At 47.2% G+C, this 13,552-nt stretch overlaps 2 long non-coding RNA genes across 2 annotated transcripts in view; one reads left to right on the forward strand and one right to left on the reverse strand.

The window, feature by feature from the left end:
* LOC110352832 (uncharacterized) overlaps nt 1-12,768 on the forward strand; it is a 37,274-nt gene extending 24,506 nt beyond the window's left edge. The window contains exons 4-6 of the long non-coding RNA XR_005269560.2: nt 9,267-9,382; nt 10,778-10,906; nt 11,451-12,768. This is a non-coding gene — a long non-coding RNA (uncharacterized lncRNA). The remainder of the gene's footprint in view (nt 1-9,266; nt 9,383-10,777; nt 10,907-11,450) is intronic.
* LOC119718445 (uncharacterized) lies at nt 156-6,362 on the reverse strand. The gene is made up of 4 exons (XR_005269561.2): nt 6,220-6,362; nt 5,108-5,171; nt 2,513-2,632; nt 156-1,710 (listed from the first exon to the last, which is right to left on the reverse strand). It is a non-coding gene; the product is annotated as an uncharacterized lncRNA (long non-coding RNA).
* Nucleotides 12,769-13,552: the final 784 nt, after the last annotated feature.

Consider the following 13,552-nt stretch of genomic DNA (forward strand, 5'->3'; position numbering starts at 1 on the left):
TCATCACATTATGGTGTTGGCGTAGAGACAAATGGATATAGTCCGGCCATGAATAAATACTGGGCTGGAAATGAGCACAGTCCAGGCCTGGAAAGCACAGGAGTCCTCCTATCATGGTTTTGGGGTGAGGGGAAAAAAAAAAAAAAAAGCTCAGATAATGTAAAGTGGGACTAGATAAGACAGCTGCTGGTGGGAGGAGAGAGCAATATATTAAATTTCTTATCAACACTCCTCTGCCAGAGCAGTGTGAGGAGTTCACTTTCTGCATAGGCAGAAGCTGTGGGGAGGCAACCTATTTATTTTCCCTGATACATAGTGGTTTAGTTACCCAAAGGAAAATACTTCATAATGAAGGCTACATCTTGTTGTCAGTGGTTAAAATATTGATACACTGCTGCTGGATAAAAAAATCAATGTATTCGGAGGGGTCTCTAATGATACTTTATGTAGTTCTGTGTATGGATGACTGATACCCTCCTGTACACAGATTTCCCTGGGATTTAAAAAGCTCACAAAAAAAATCAACAAAAAAGTAATTAATTCCCCTGGATGTTTTGTTCCATATACTGAGCTTTGGAACTACATAGAAACTAGGACATTTTTCTGATGTTTTTCAGTTAAAGTAATATCCCTGATACATACCAATCTTCCTCCATAATCTTTACAATATATCATTATATACCTTTTCATTCTAAGAAATGATGCCTATAAAAGCTATATTGTACCTGAATAGCTAATTAACTTTGAGCACTGTGTTTTTTTGACCAATCCAATAAAAATGCGTGTTTCAGGTTCTCTCAGTTGAACCTTGTAAAATGAGTTTTTTAAAAAAAATATTCTACGAGCTCTGTGTGCTACGATTTATCTGTGATGTAATGAAAGACAAAGCTGTGTCCCAGAAGCAAGCAACAACACTGTTCCTGGGCAAATACAAAATAAAAGAGCTGTATTTTCCAGCACAAGGTGTAAGGCCATGTTCTTTCCTAGAAGGCACAGCGAGGGTATCTCGATGGGGCGGTTGCATGTGAGCACTGCTTTGTTATGCCATAATTTTGGCAAGGGCATCACGAGAAGTGTCCGTGCAAGTCATTGCACAAGCATTGGTATGTCAGCGCCCGGTGAAGTCACTGTACATGACTCATTCAAAGTGATGGATTTTTTAAAGAGTGACAAAACAAATTGTTCATCCAGAGCCTTAGGACCGTGTTACGTAAAGCACTGCAGAAGTTTGTGCCTAGAGCAGGGATAACGTAACGGCTTCCTGCACGTCCCCTGCCACCGCTGCAGCCTCCCACGGGGTGACCTGTGCTGGCTGTAACTCAGCAGGCTCAGCTCCACCACCGCTGTGGTTATCCTAGTTAGCCAGGGTCATGAGACTGAAGTCATTGCCATAGAAGAAACAGGAATCCTTCCTTCTTGTGCTTCTAGACCACAGGTCGCTTGCCTCTCCACTATCTGACTAGCCAGGTTTGCTTCTTTGCTCCTTGATGGACCAGGATAGGTGAGGCAGCCTCTCCTCTCACGGTAAAGATGTGTAAAAAAGGTGGGTGTCAGGGCTGCTGTATGTGAAGGTTATGGAAAGGTCTGTACACAATAACAAAGGTTACTATTTTTGTTTTTTTAATGTATTTCTTCTAAATGTAAGTGTTTCCACAAGTGCTTCTTTGTCATCCCCACTCCTTCTGGTCATCCATCTGATGTTCCCGCTACCTGTAATGTTAGAAAAGGATCATCTCAAGGTCATTGTCACATCACGTGCCAGTGCATCCTGATATATTCTCTTTCTCTTCTGTTGTCAGGTAGTGTTTCTTCAGTTACTAAAATTTCAGCTTTAGGTCATATCTTCTCTTTTTGTTAAATGTAAATAGGATTGTTTTAAGAAGCAATCCTTAGAATAATGTAAGGCAAATATGGACATTCAGGTCATCACGGCTACATGGGGTGGGGTTTGGATTACTCTGTAATAAGTTTTTAGGACTTGGGTTAAGATAGCAAGGCTTAGATTAAAGTACCCAGCAGTATGGATCCGGGTCCTTTTGTCCCTGGATCCTGCTTATCTAAGCTCGGGCGCTTGTATGAACAAGTCCCCTGGAATGTCACAGGCTCTGACCACAGGTCTGTGTGTAAAAGCATCTCTCACTGCCTGATTTGCTGCTGCAGTTTATTTTGTTGAATATTTAACCAGCTACAACTCTGTGTGACAGCATTTCAAAACACTGGGCCTGGAAACATGGAGCGGGAGGCATGGAAGAGGACGGGTCCCAACTAAACCCTTTCTACCAGTGCCAGAAAACTGGAGATGAGGTTCCTCCAAATCAGGGGCTTTTATTTGAGCCTCCTGTGCTTTTATGCCATTAGGTGTCCCTCTAGGTTTTGACTTACCAACACCAGCCCCAACTTTTTTGGCAGGAGGCACCTTGGCCATATACAGAAATGAGAAATGCTGGGTTCCACCAAGGATGGAGTGTCCAGCCCCAAATCTTCTGGGCACTTTGAGGAGTTGAGAGCTTACCTCTGTAATAAGGACACTTGTGCTGCCCCTGGCTTTGTCGGCTGTTCTTTTAATTTAGAGAGAAGTGTATCTTGGAAAGGAGCTGGTGGCAGTGCCTGGGAGGGGAGTTCAGGTGCAAATCTGACAAGACACGTATAAATGTATATTTATATAAATGGCACGGACAAAAATAGCAGCTTTAAAGCACAATTATTCCCCTAGGTTGACACTCCTGCCCGCGTGCCCAGCAGCGTGTCAGCTTCTCAAGGAAAAAGCAGCAGTAGGGACAGCAGTTTCAAAACCTATTTTTGAAGTTTCCTGGCCTCATCCTGCAATGCTACTGCACCCAAGAAACCTTTACATGTGCAATCCAGCCCAGCTATCAGGGCTGAGTACCTAAGTGAGGAATGAGAATGAAATGCTGAGCTTGGCTCTCAGGGCAGATTTGAGCATGGGCCACGAGGTCAGCCAGGAGTCCTCATTCACCCCGTACTGATTTCTGCATTTCAAGAAGAACTGCAGAAATACATCAAAGCTCAGCTTCTCTCCGAGTTGCTACTGAAATCCTGCCATTGTATCCCGTCACCAGGATGCTCCTGGTGCTGCTGTGCAGGCAGTTTTCCTGTGAGTGCTGCAGGAAGGGCTCCTTGGAGCCCTGAACACGCTCCTCCCTCCCTTACTCCAGCAGCAATTCCCACTCTTCCCAATAACCTTCAGCTTCCCTGAGCCTAAATGCATGACAAAGACAGACCTTTAAAAATGTTGGACAGAGACCCAAACTGAAGGGCACTGTGATAAATTCCAGCAGCCATTTGACGTGATGGGAAATTCATTCCTCCCACATAAATTATTTTCTGCACTTTTCAGGCTTTAGCCTTTTACCGTGCATTTTCAGCAATAAACAATGAAATATGACATTATTTACTTGTGAAGCACTAATAATGCGTACCAGCCATAAAACCTGATGATGCTCCAGAGAGCACCCCATCACCAGCACAAACACGGGGAAGACGGAGCGTGCCAAGAGCTCACAGAGGTGCCGACCCACCCTGCCCTCCATGCCTCGTGGTGCGAGCAGCCCAATTTATTCCCTGCTCGCTTAGCTGCCCAAACGCACGGGATGGCCTCTGCTTTCAGGTTCATCTCCCCTGTTTTTATCAACGTCCCTGAACTCCTCTGTTGCTGCCTGACCCGCCTCATTTAGTGGCACGGCCCCGCAAAGCCTGGCTCATTTTGGGCTGTGAGATGGGTTGGAAGCTGAGCATCCCTGAGCCACGGGGCTCCTCCACATGTAGCTCGGCACGGCTCTGCTGCAGGGGCCAAGCATCGGAAGGGATTTTTGAGATGTGCACATGGATAACGACATAATGAAGTCTGGCTGCTTTAACTTTCCTGCATGATTTACTGTTTCTCTCGAGGTCTTTCATGTTGGGATTTGATGTGGCTCGACTTTCTGTTGCTGAGCTGCAGGGTAGCCTGGCTTTGGGTGGTCAGGTGCGGCACCGCATCCTTGTGCCCACACCACACCGTGTATCTCTGTCCCTGGCTCTGGGAGCTGGCTGCTCTGCAGCAGCAGCCTCTGCCTGGAGAAGAAGTTTGCAGGATGCACTTGTAGCATCCCGGTGGTGTCAGTGGTTTTGTTGTGCCAAACAAGGAAGGTTTCAGGTTAAATTAAAGGTGAAGCCTGGGACGCCCCTGGATGCTAGCAAACCTCTGAGCCAGAGGGATTCCCAGGTGTGTGATCATGCAGAAGGGCCAGCTAGCCCAGTAAGGGCTTGGGCTAAGTGTGCTGGGTAGCAGGTCGTACTTCTTTGTCCCTTTGGGCTCTGGCAGTGTGAGGAGCCCAGTTGGCTCATCAAACAGTCAAAATACATCGGGGACAAGCGCTGGCAGAGCAGCGAGCCTGTCCGCGAGGGAGGAGGAGGAGGAACCTGGCCTCCTCCAAAGCAAACACGGAGTGGCTTTGGCCATATCTGTTATCATTATTGGAGCTGTCAGACGAGATTCAATACAGAGCTTTAGATAGATGTATCGAGGCCAGCTTCCACGCTGACTTCCCCCAGCAGCGAGGGAGCCTGGCTCCCATCTCATTTGTGCTCATTTAATCCCATTGATCTCTGCAGAGCCTGGGTGAGGAGTGCAGCAGAGCAGGGGGACAGGACGAGCACATGGGGACAAGCTCTTCCAGAAGGAAAGATTTGTTCCTAAATCAGGTCACTGGGAAGCTGGACCTATCATTTTCTGATTTCTAGCCTTCTTTCCCTGCAGTACTTCTAGCAGCTTGTTTTAACTGTTTCACTCCATCTTCAGGTTATACTGAGAAAGGGAAATTAGTATTTTAGAAGAATTCAAGCAAATATTTCTGGTTTTTAGCTGCGCGGCAGTCAGTCTCAAAGGGATAGGGCCATGTCAGTTCTCCTATCTCTTAAAAAAATATTGTGTCAGAAGTGGGATCCCTGTGGGGTCTGAAAGATATACGTTGAGTAATTATAAATTTCTGTAGAAAATGAGAACATGCAGAGGAGGCAGTCAGTTTGTTCTAGGACCCAAAACCACAGCTCAAGAATTTGCTGTCCAGATTAATTAGAGAGCTGGAAAGGTTGCATATGTGATTACCTTTTTTTTCCTTATCTTGTTCCAAAGTCCATGCAATATCTACAGTGCTTCAGAGTTATATATGCTTTAAAAAAAAAAAAAAAAAAATCAATAGTAGCAGAGTAGCAGAGTTCTTATTATCATCAGCCTACAAATAAAGCTGTATGAGAAGCAGGGGGAGAAAGACATTGGTATGGAAACAGGCTTCACCTTTACATTTATGTGTGGACTTGCCTGTAAGAAAAGCTATGGAAAAATCTCAAAAATTACTGAAGGAAAATGATAAAAACAAAACAACAACAACCCCATAACCCAGCACTGTCAGCTCCTCTAGCTGAGGCATAAGAAAGCAGTTGTCTGAGCATTCTTGTGTGAAAGACGTGTTGGTTTTTGGCTTGGCCACCAAATTCTGCCTGGTATCTCCTGTACCTTTTTCTCCATGGATAAGAGCTGTTTAACCATAGGTCCACGCTTGGCAGGACCCCAGGAAAGAGGCAAGCCTCTCCTTTGCACCCTGGAGATGAAATAAAGATAGCTCTAGACATCTCTCCCAGGACACGTGGATATCAAGCAGTTGTTGCTGCTTGAATCGCTCTCCTCAAGTGTCAGTGTCAAGGCAGAATGGACACCTCCGGAGGATGCTCTGTCCCATCCATCCCATGGGGAACTCATCGCAGTTCAACTCCCTTGCGGTCACCACCGGCCGGACCTTTGGGTTGAGGAAGGTGTCATCAGTGCACGGAGGATGCCACCGTGCCACCGGGGCACTGTCACGTACTGGCACCTGCAAGCAGCAGGCTCAGCAAATTTTGACCGTGCCCTTTTCGCTCCCTGTGATAAACACCCCGTCACGGTGGTTTTACAACGTGGCTCGGAACAGGATCTGCCCTTTGTTATCCCAACGAGGTCGAATTGTTGCCAGCACACAGCCACGAGTCACGGCAGGTTTCGATCGGGATTTCTGACTCCTGAACGAGGACTGATGAGGCTCCCGGTAGCTCCCATTAATCTTATTCCCCCCAAGCAGTGCGTGGCTGCTGTTGCAGAGGTTTTGTGTTCTCCCTGGCTCATTTGCACGAGGTGTGACAGTGCTGCAGGTCTGACAGAGGGGACAGGGACGGGAAGGAACTCACCTGGGTTTCAGGCCACTTCTCTCACCCTTCTCAGCTCGCAAGGCTTTCCGCTCCACGCTGCATGGTGTAGGTCTCTCTTCAGCACTTCAGGAAGCTTTCAGACCAATTAAATCCTTAATGATCATCTCTCAGCTCCTGGTGTGGTGGCAGGCCAGCTGCGTGCCTCCACACACAGCGTCAAAGTCACCTGGGACAAGGCAAAATTCATCTCCCTGCTCTCCTCCCTATCACACCCTGTCCAAGGGCACAGCCCCGGGGAGCCGAGGGGATGAGTTTCCTATCGAACCTCGCATCCTTCCGATGTCAAAACGCTTTGTGCAGCCAGGGCCTGTAGGGAAGCCGAGCTGCTGGTTATGTGATCGATGAAAAGTTTTACACGGAACCTTGGATGCTCACAAAAGAGGGGAAAGGATGTAGCTGCAACAGCTCTTCGCGTGAAAACAAGATGTTTATTGGTATTGAAACACCCCGCTAGGCTGAAATCAGATGCCAAGTGATGTGAGCTCGAGCCAGCATGGGCCTCGCTTGGTGGGGGGTGAGGGCAGGCTGGCTTTTTGCATAGGACTCTCTAAAATTTCCCTGTCATTACGTGTAATAATAGAAGGATAAGTGCACAGCATGGTGAGACGATTGAGGTTGGAGCCAAGGGGGACAGAGCCAATAACATCTTATGCATTTTTCCTGTCATATGAATTCTTCACACCTTGAACTACTTTTCCTTGATTTTCTTCTTCGTCTTTTCTTTTTTCTTCTTTTTCTTTTTTTTTTTTTATTTTATTTTATTGAGGCAACAGCCAATAAAAGAAACTAATGGGTTAGAAACCACGTAAGCAGTCTCCCACTGCGCTTTATTCCCCACAGGCTCTTTGCATCAAAGGGAAGGCAGCAAAATAGGGCGACCAAGCGCTACGTAGGAGTCAGAACGAGCTCTCTGCTCCCCACTCCTTGCCATGTACAGGGATGTCACCCTGCCAGCGAGGGCTGCTGGCCTTGTGAGGACACTGGCAGGCACCCGGCTGGGGATATCTCAGGGCCTTACACAGGGCATGTAGTGCCTGATTTCATTCCACATTCCTCCTTCCCCATCTCTTCATGTGCAAACCTGCTGCTCCATGCTCTCGCTCCCTCCCCTGCCACCTCCTCGCTGGGAGCAGAGGCTCTTTGCCAGCTCCTCTCCCTGTATTTCAGTCCCCTTCTCTAGCTGGGGGTGCACAGACACCACTTGTCCTGGTTGTCTCCTGCTTGACCTTTCATTAGGAAGGATAATTTCAGACAGACCTCGTTCCCACACACAGCACCGTCCTTTCCTCGCCCCAGCGTACCGACCTCACAAATGTTGAATTAGCAAATCCGGGCCTCGTGGACACAGCAGACATTATTTCCAGCTCATTTCAAGTTTTACTCCTCTGCTGTTTTTTGTCGCGCTCCGTTCAGCACTTGGTGATTTTGCTCCATAACAATGGGATCAGTGTCTGGTAATGAGTGTGAGCCACAGGGCTGCATCCTGCAAAACTGGGACACGCTGGTAAAATGCTGACTGTGCCCCCCTTCCTGAGAGGCATTAACCCTGAGATTTTAAGGCAGCGGAGAGTGGATGAGCCCTGGTTATGGGAGATCTGTGGGAGATTGCTGGAGACCTCCTCTCCCACCCTGAGCAAGCCGTACTCATGAAGCTGCTCTTAATTTTATGTCTTATTTAGCCACCAGCAGTGCTGCTGGTAGCAAGCACTGAAAAGATGAGGGGAAGAGCATTAGGAGACAAGTCTTATTTACAGCTTGGAAAATCCGCATTTTAGAGCAAGGCACCTTAGTTAAAAACTGGGAAAGACAAAGGGGCACCTTGCAAGGGTGTGTGTTGCCTGGGCAACTAGCACAGCATCTGCAGCCCTGCAGCCCCTGCAAACGTCCTCGCCGTGCTGCTTTGCTGCACGCTCACGCCTCGAGTTTCGCTCCTGCTCGTGTCCGCCTCTGCTTCGCTGAGCTGCCGGCTGGGGAAACGGGTAGGGTCTGGCACAAGGAGTCTAAGTATGCTGCTGGCAAGAAATGAATCTTCCTCCAGTCTTTCAGCTTGCCTAAGCTGCTGTGTTTTGCAGAGGCTCAGCCCTGCGCTTACACGCGCTGTGGGCTGCACCCGTGTGCACCTTCAGATGGAGCTGGGTTCATTCGTGTCCTCTGCTCAGAGCTGAATCCTGCATATCTGGCTGTGCCTGGTATCAAAGTTACATTTATGTAGTAGTTAGGCTTGAGGACAGATGCTTGCCTCTTCTTTTTCTGCTCCTTTTTTTTTTTTTTTAAAAAAAAAAAAAAGAAGCAACACTGTGAAAGAAAAACACACTCATCTTGCAGAGATGGGAGCTCTCTTGACAGCAAAACAGCATGATGGATGTGCCAGGGCATCATTTCATCAGAATATCAAGCCATGAGGTTGGCTACTGCCATTCATTCTTGTCATTTGAATCCTCTTGATGTGTAAGATGACATTAAAATCCTGTAAGAGAGAAGTGCTGTGGTTCTCCTTGTCAGGGCAGGCTGTGCTGGTGCGTCCCGCCAGCCTGGGCCAGGGCAGGTAGAAGGCAGCTCTTCCTCAGGCACGAAGGTAAAACAAAAAAAGCCTGCTGGTACTTTGTGCCAGTCTGGCTCCATCTTCCAAACAAAGGTAAGGACAATTCTCAGCTACCATGAACATAGGAACAAACTGTCACGGCATTTTATTTTTCTGCAATTTTCTTCACCCTGTTCATGTAAAAAGTTGGGGTTGTTCCCTTTGCTGGTGGCAAAAGAGATCTGCTTTTCTTGAGCCTGTTGCTGTTCTCTGCCTTTTTCTTTAACATCTTGAGCAGTGGGCCAGTGGCCAGGTTTCTAAAGGTGTTTAAGCATCAACAGATGCAGCTGGGTACCTGGAGGGATTTTTCAAAAGCATCTTGCTGTAATTGTTTATGATATTCTGCACTCCTGTCATGATCTCTTCGGCAGCATCACTATTCCTGCCAGCATTGCATTTTCTATTGCAGAACTGAGCTGAATTTTGCTTCTTTTCTTCCTCCTAGCCCCGGAATTCCAGGAAGATGTACAAAGAGAGAACAAAACGGGCAAGATTTGCTGCGGATGGTTATATCTGTGGAGATTTTGGTGTCCTTATAAATACCAACAGCATGCTGACAAGGTGCGTGCTTTCATCTACAGCAGCAAACTCCTGTACAAGCAGGGCATTTTCATAGATGTGATCTTGGACCGAGAAACATAGAGAAAAATCAGCCGCTTGGTCCCTTTGAAATGCAAACTATTCCCATGTTGCAACATCATGCCCAAATTTGCTAGCGGATTTTGAGCACCTGCGTGCTCTCTTAGAAGCAGCAGTTGCTTTGCAGAGAGCTTCCTTCTTGCTTTTGCCTGTGATGAGACAACGGAGTCACAGTAAATTCTGGGGGTGACAGTTGTATTGTCATTAACTAACTGGGTAAACACCCAACAGATTTCAGACAGATCTGCAGAAAGCCCCATCCCCTGCCCTGGGACGAGCTGCAGGCGAGGTTGCATCGCGGGGCGGTGATCGCAGCGAGTGGGTGTGCAAGCTCCATCCTGCACTGCCATCTATAGCGCAGCGCTGAGCACAGCAAATGGCACAAAGCAGACCTGAATGCCCCCAAATCCTTTGTGCAATTAATTAAAGAGGGGATGCAGGGAGCAGGAGGGCACCTCTGCCTCCGTGGCCTGTGCCGCGTTGGACAGGATGCGAGCAGCACGCTCAGGGTGTAAGTCCCATCTGCCCTCCTCTCTGCCTGCCCCTCGTCTTCTCTTTTTGTTTGCAAAACAATTTCATCCCCTCCAAATCGATACAGAAATGGCCAGCTTTCTCCAGAGGGCAGCTCCAGATACACCAAATCAGAGGCGTGAAACCAAAACCCATTTTGACTCTGATGAGCAAAGGGAATTTCTTTTATTTTTGATTTTTAAACCAGATGTTGCTTTCATGCTCTGAAACCTCTGAAACAGCTGAATGGATTTTCTTCAAACTCCTCGCACGCACAAAAATTCACCTTTGGGCTGCGAACAAGCTTAAGAAATCGCAGCGCGATGGAGATTTTTTTATTCCTCCCCTTGTCCTTTTTTGATTTGGAAAGTTAAAAGCATCCTAAAATAGAAGCTGAGAATTGGATTAAACGTCCCTTTGTTAACTCTAGCACTGCTTCCAAGTCTGCAATTATCCTTTCTTAAGGTCCCTGGTTCCCATCCCTCTTACACTTCCAGCTGCCACATTTTTTATTAAAATAACTACCATGGCTACAACGAGGACCAGCTCCTCCCTGATGCCAACCAAAGAGAGAGCTTTCTGAGATGGATGAGAGAAAACCCAGGTCTGGCCTTATTTCATGTCTCCACAACTCACCCATGATGCTGGGAACAGAGAGCAGCGTGGCAGGAGCTGGGGAGCCCTAAACAGCTTCCAACAAAATGGTCTTGTGGGATGCCTGACCCCAATGACAGCCTCACCCTAGCACTCATTACTGGTCTTGAGAGATGCGTGTGGCTGACTGCAGTCCCTTTTGGTATCATATAGGAGTATCCAGGAGCCTTGGACTCTCAGAAAACATCTTCATTGACAGGAGATGGACCAAAACCATCAGGTCCTGCTCTCATCATTGATTTTCAGCAACCCTCATCCGTGCTGATGAAATGTCTTGCATGAGTAAGTACTCCCAGCCTGAATACAGAGCAGATGAAGCCTGGTGTTGGTATGGGAGTAAAGCAGGGGAGGCTCTGCAGGTGCCTGAATGATGGATTTCAGACACCCCAGGAGCTTGGAGATTGAGGGAAAGCTGTTCACAGCATCTAAAAACGACTTGGTGAGAGCAGCCCGTGATGCTAACAGCCTGAACAGGCTCCACGCAGACCGATGCGATGGTCAGCTTGGGCACTGGCTGCTGTAGCAGAAAACAAAATGCTAAATGAAGCCCTGGGAAGCAAACCTCACACTGAGCCTGGGCTGTGGTTGAGCAACTCACAGGGAAGGAGACAGGAAAGGTAAAGCAGAGACAGGTTTTTATCATTTTAGCTAATGAAACGAGCCGTAAACGTCACCTGTTTACACCTCCCGTAATTCCTCTCCTTGTTCTTGCAAGCCCAATTCAATTTTCTTTTTATCCTTGCGTATGTATCGGTAAATAGCCAATTACTAGTGTTGGCCCCTGCCAATAAATTGCTTGCTTTTTATTTGTTCCCCTTCCTTCCAGAGCCCGTCGGCATTAAGCACTGCTGCGGTGTGCAGAAGGGGTGGAGGGCACATAAAGCAAGTCATTACTGAGCGTGGCCTCTCTTCTTGCACAAGGAGCATTCAGAGGATGCAAACAGCTGGAATATGGGTAATTTCATGACCATAAAAACTTCATTTTACTTTTATTGCTATCGAAAAGCTCCGGATAGGTGCATCTCTCATCCGGCTGATTAACCTGAGGTTAGAGCAGATGTGCGCCTCTGTGCACCGGCAGCGGCGTACCTCAGCCTCCCTCCGAAAGAAAACCAAAGGCGAAGCATTGCTGGCATGAAGAGACAAAGAATAGCCTCCCTTTTTCATCTGGCACGCCGGCGCAGCCTCGCTACGCCCACTTCGGCTGCTTTCAGCTCCCACCGTGCCTCCCGGTTGCCTAGCAATCCTAACAATATTTTATGAGGCTTTATTCCAGGGGCACGGCGTATTAATGCCGAATTTTAGCGAGGCGCTCCAGGAGAAGCAAGGAGGAGGCCTGAGATAACATCACATCGATTTATTACAGGCAGGCTAGGGGGAGAAAAATAAAATGCCAAGTGGCGATGATGGGGATTTAGCAGTGAGAGCTGAAGAGCTGCTGGGAGCAGCGTTTTGGGGGATGATGTGTTGTACCAGCATTGTCTGAGCAGGAAACCCCTGCTGAAATTATCCCGTCTGGGTATCCAGATTGCTTCTCTGCAAGTTTGGGATGCTTGGCCAGGGTTTTCCAGCAGTAGCTCTGGGGAGGGTGATGCCCGCGGGCAGGTGGAAGGAGGCTGGAGGGGATGAGACCCACCAGGTGCTGGTGAGGAGCCACCAAATTTCCTTCCACCCTGGGCAAAATGAGAACGAAGGCACCAAAATGCATGAATCTGTTTCAAAGCACATTCCCTTGGCTTCTCCCTTCATATCCCCAATCAAATATATAACCTGGGGTTATATTTTATACTATTAATTAACCCCTTGGGGTTAGGTTCACATTTTCTGAAGGCTACAGAGTTCCTATTTTCTGTTTTAGTTTGGCTGGCACAAACTTCGTCTAAGACCCAAACTTGCTATAATGGCTACTCTTAATGTTTGGTGTTGGTTTTGTTTTAAGCCTGCCTTTAAAAAAGAAAAACAGCACCCTTAATTTTAGCAAAGATTACTCCATAATAGTAATCTCTTGCTAACATAAACTGAATTAGATTCAGCCATTTAACTCTTACGTAATTATTATTTTGTTGATGAAGAATGACCTTCGGTTACGTTCTGCAACTGTTTCATTTCTGCAAAACATGTATTTATAAAAAAATCAATAGAAATGTTTTTGTCTTCTTATGTCTTTCACCCTATTTTCGGAGGTTTTTTTCTTTTAAATTCCAGGGTACACGTTTTTTGTCTAGGCAAATAAACATGTCCCCTCCTGCTTGTAAAGCAAGCACATTAGCATGAGGGTGCTGGTAAGTGAAAATTACTCTAAACAAAAGTGAAACCTATTTCATTGATTTTTTTCAGTGGCCAAGCTGAAGGACAAGTAAATTGGATTTTTAAAATCCTTTCACTTTTAATACTGTATGGTATTATTAGTAATGTGAGTAAGTAAAACAGTTTATAGCAGATGTTTTTCTAAAGTTGACAGTGTGCCCTTAGAGTGACACGCAGTAATTGTAAATCTGGTGTTTTCCAGCACGTAGAGCAAATGCCTGTATCATGCTAACGTATCCAGCCAATGCAACCAGCTGCAAGGGGGAGAGAGGAGCGGGAAACAGGACGGAGTTTCACACTTCATCCAGGATTTTACTGGGAAGCAGGGTTAGTGCTGGAAATATAATTGAAGGTTAGGTTTGCTCAGTGCTTTGGAGGGCCCTACAATGGAGCAGGATGTTTACAGAGGACTCTCCCCAGCGTCTGCTCCAGCAATCCCAAAGGATGCTTGGAGCCCATGGAAAGTAAATATATTTTACAGGTGCCTTTGTTGGCCCCTGCTTAATAGCCCTGAGAGAGCCAGACCTGCAAACAGGTCCCAGTGACTTCAAATCTCCTCTGCGGGATGAGGTGTAGCAGCTGGAGACCAGGGCAGTTCCCATGCGGGCCCCTGTTCACCTC

The sequence above is a fragment of the Anas platyrhynchos genome, chromosome 15, assembly GCF_047663525.1.
Source record: "Anas platyrhynchos isolate ZD024472 breed Pekin duck chromosome 15, IASCAAS_PekinDuck_T2T, whole genome shotgun sequence".
Classification (NCBI taxonomy): Eukaryota; Metazoa; Chordata; class Aves; order Anseriformes; family Anatidae; genus Anas; species Anas platyrhynchos.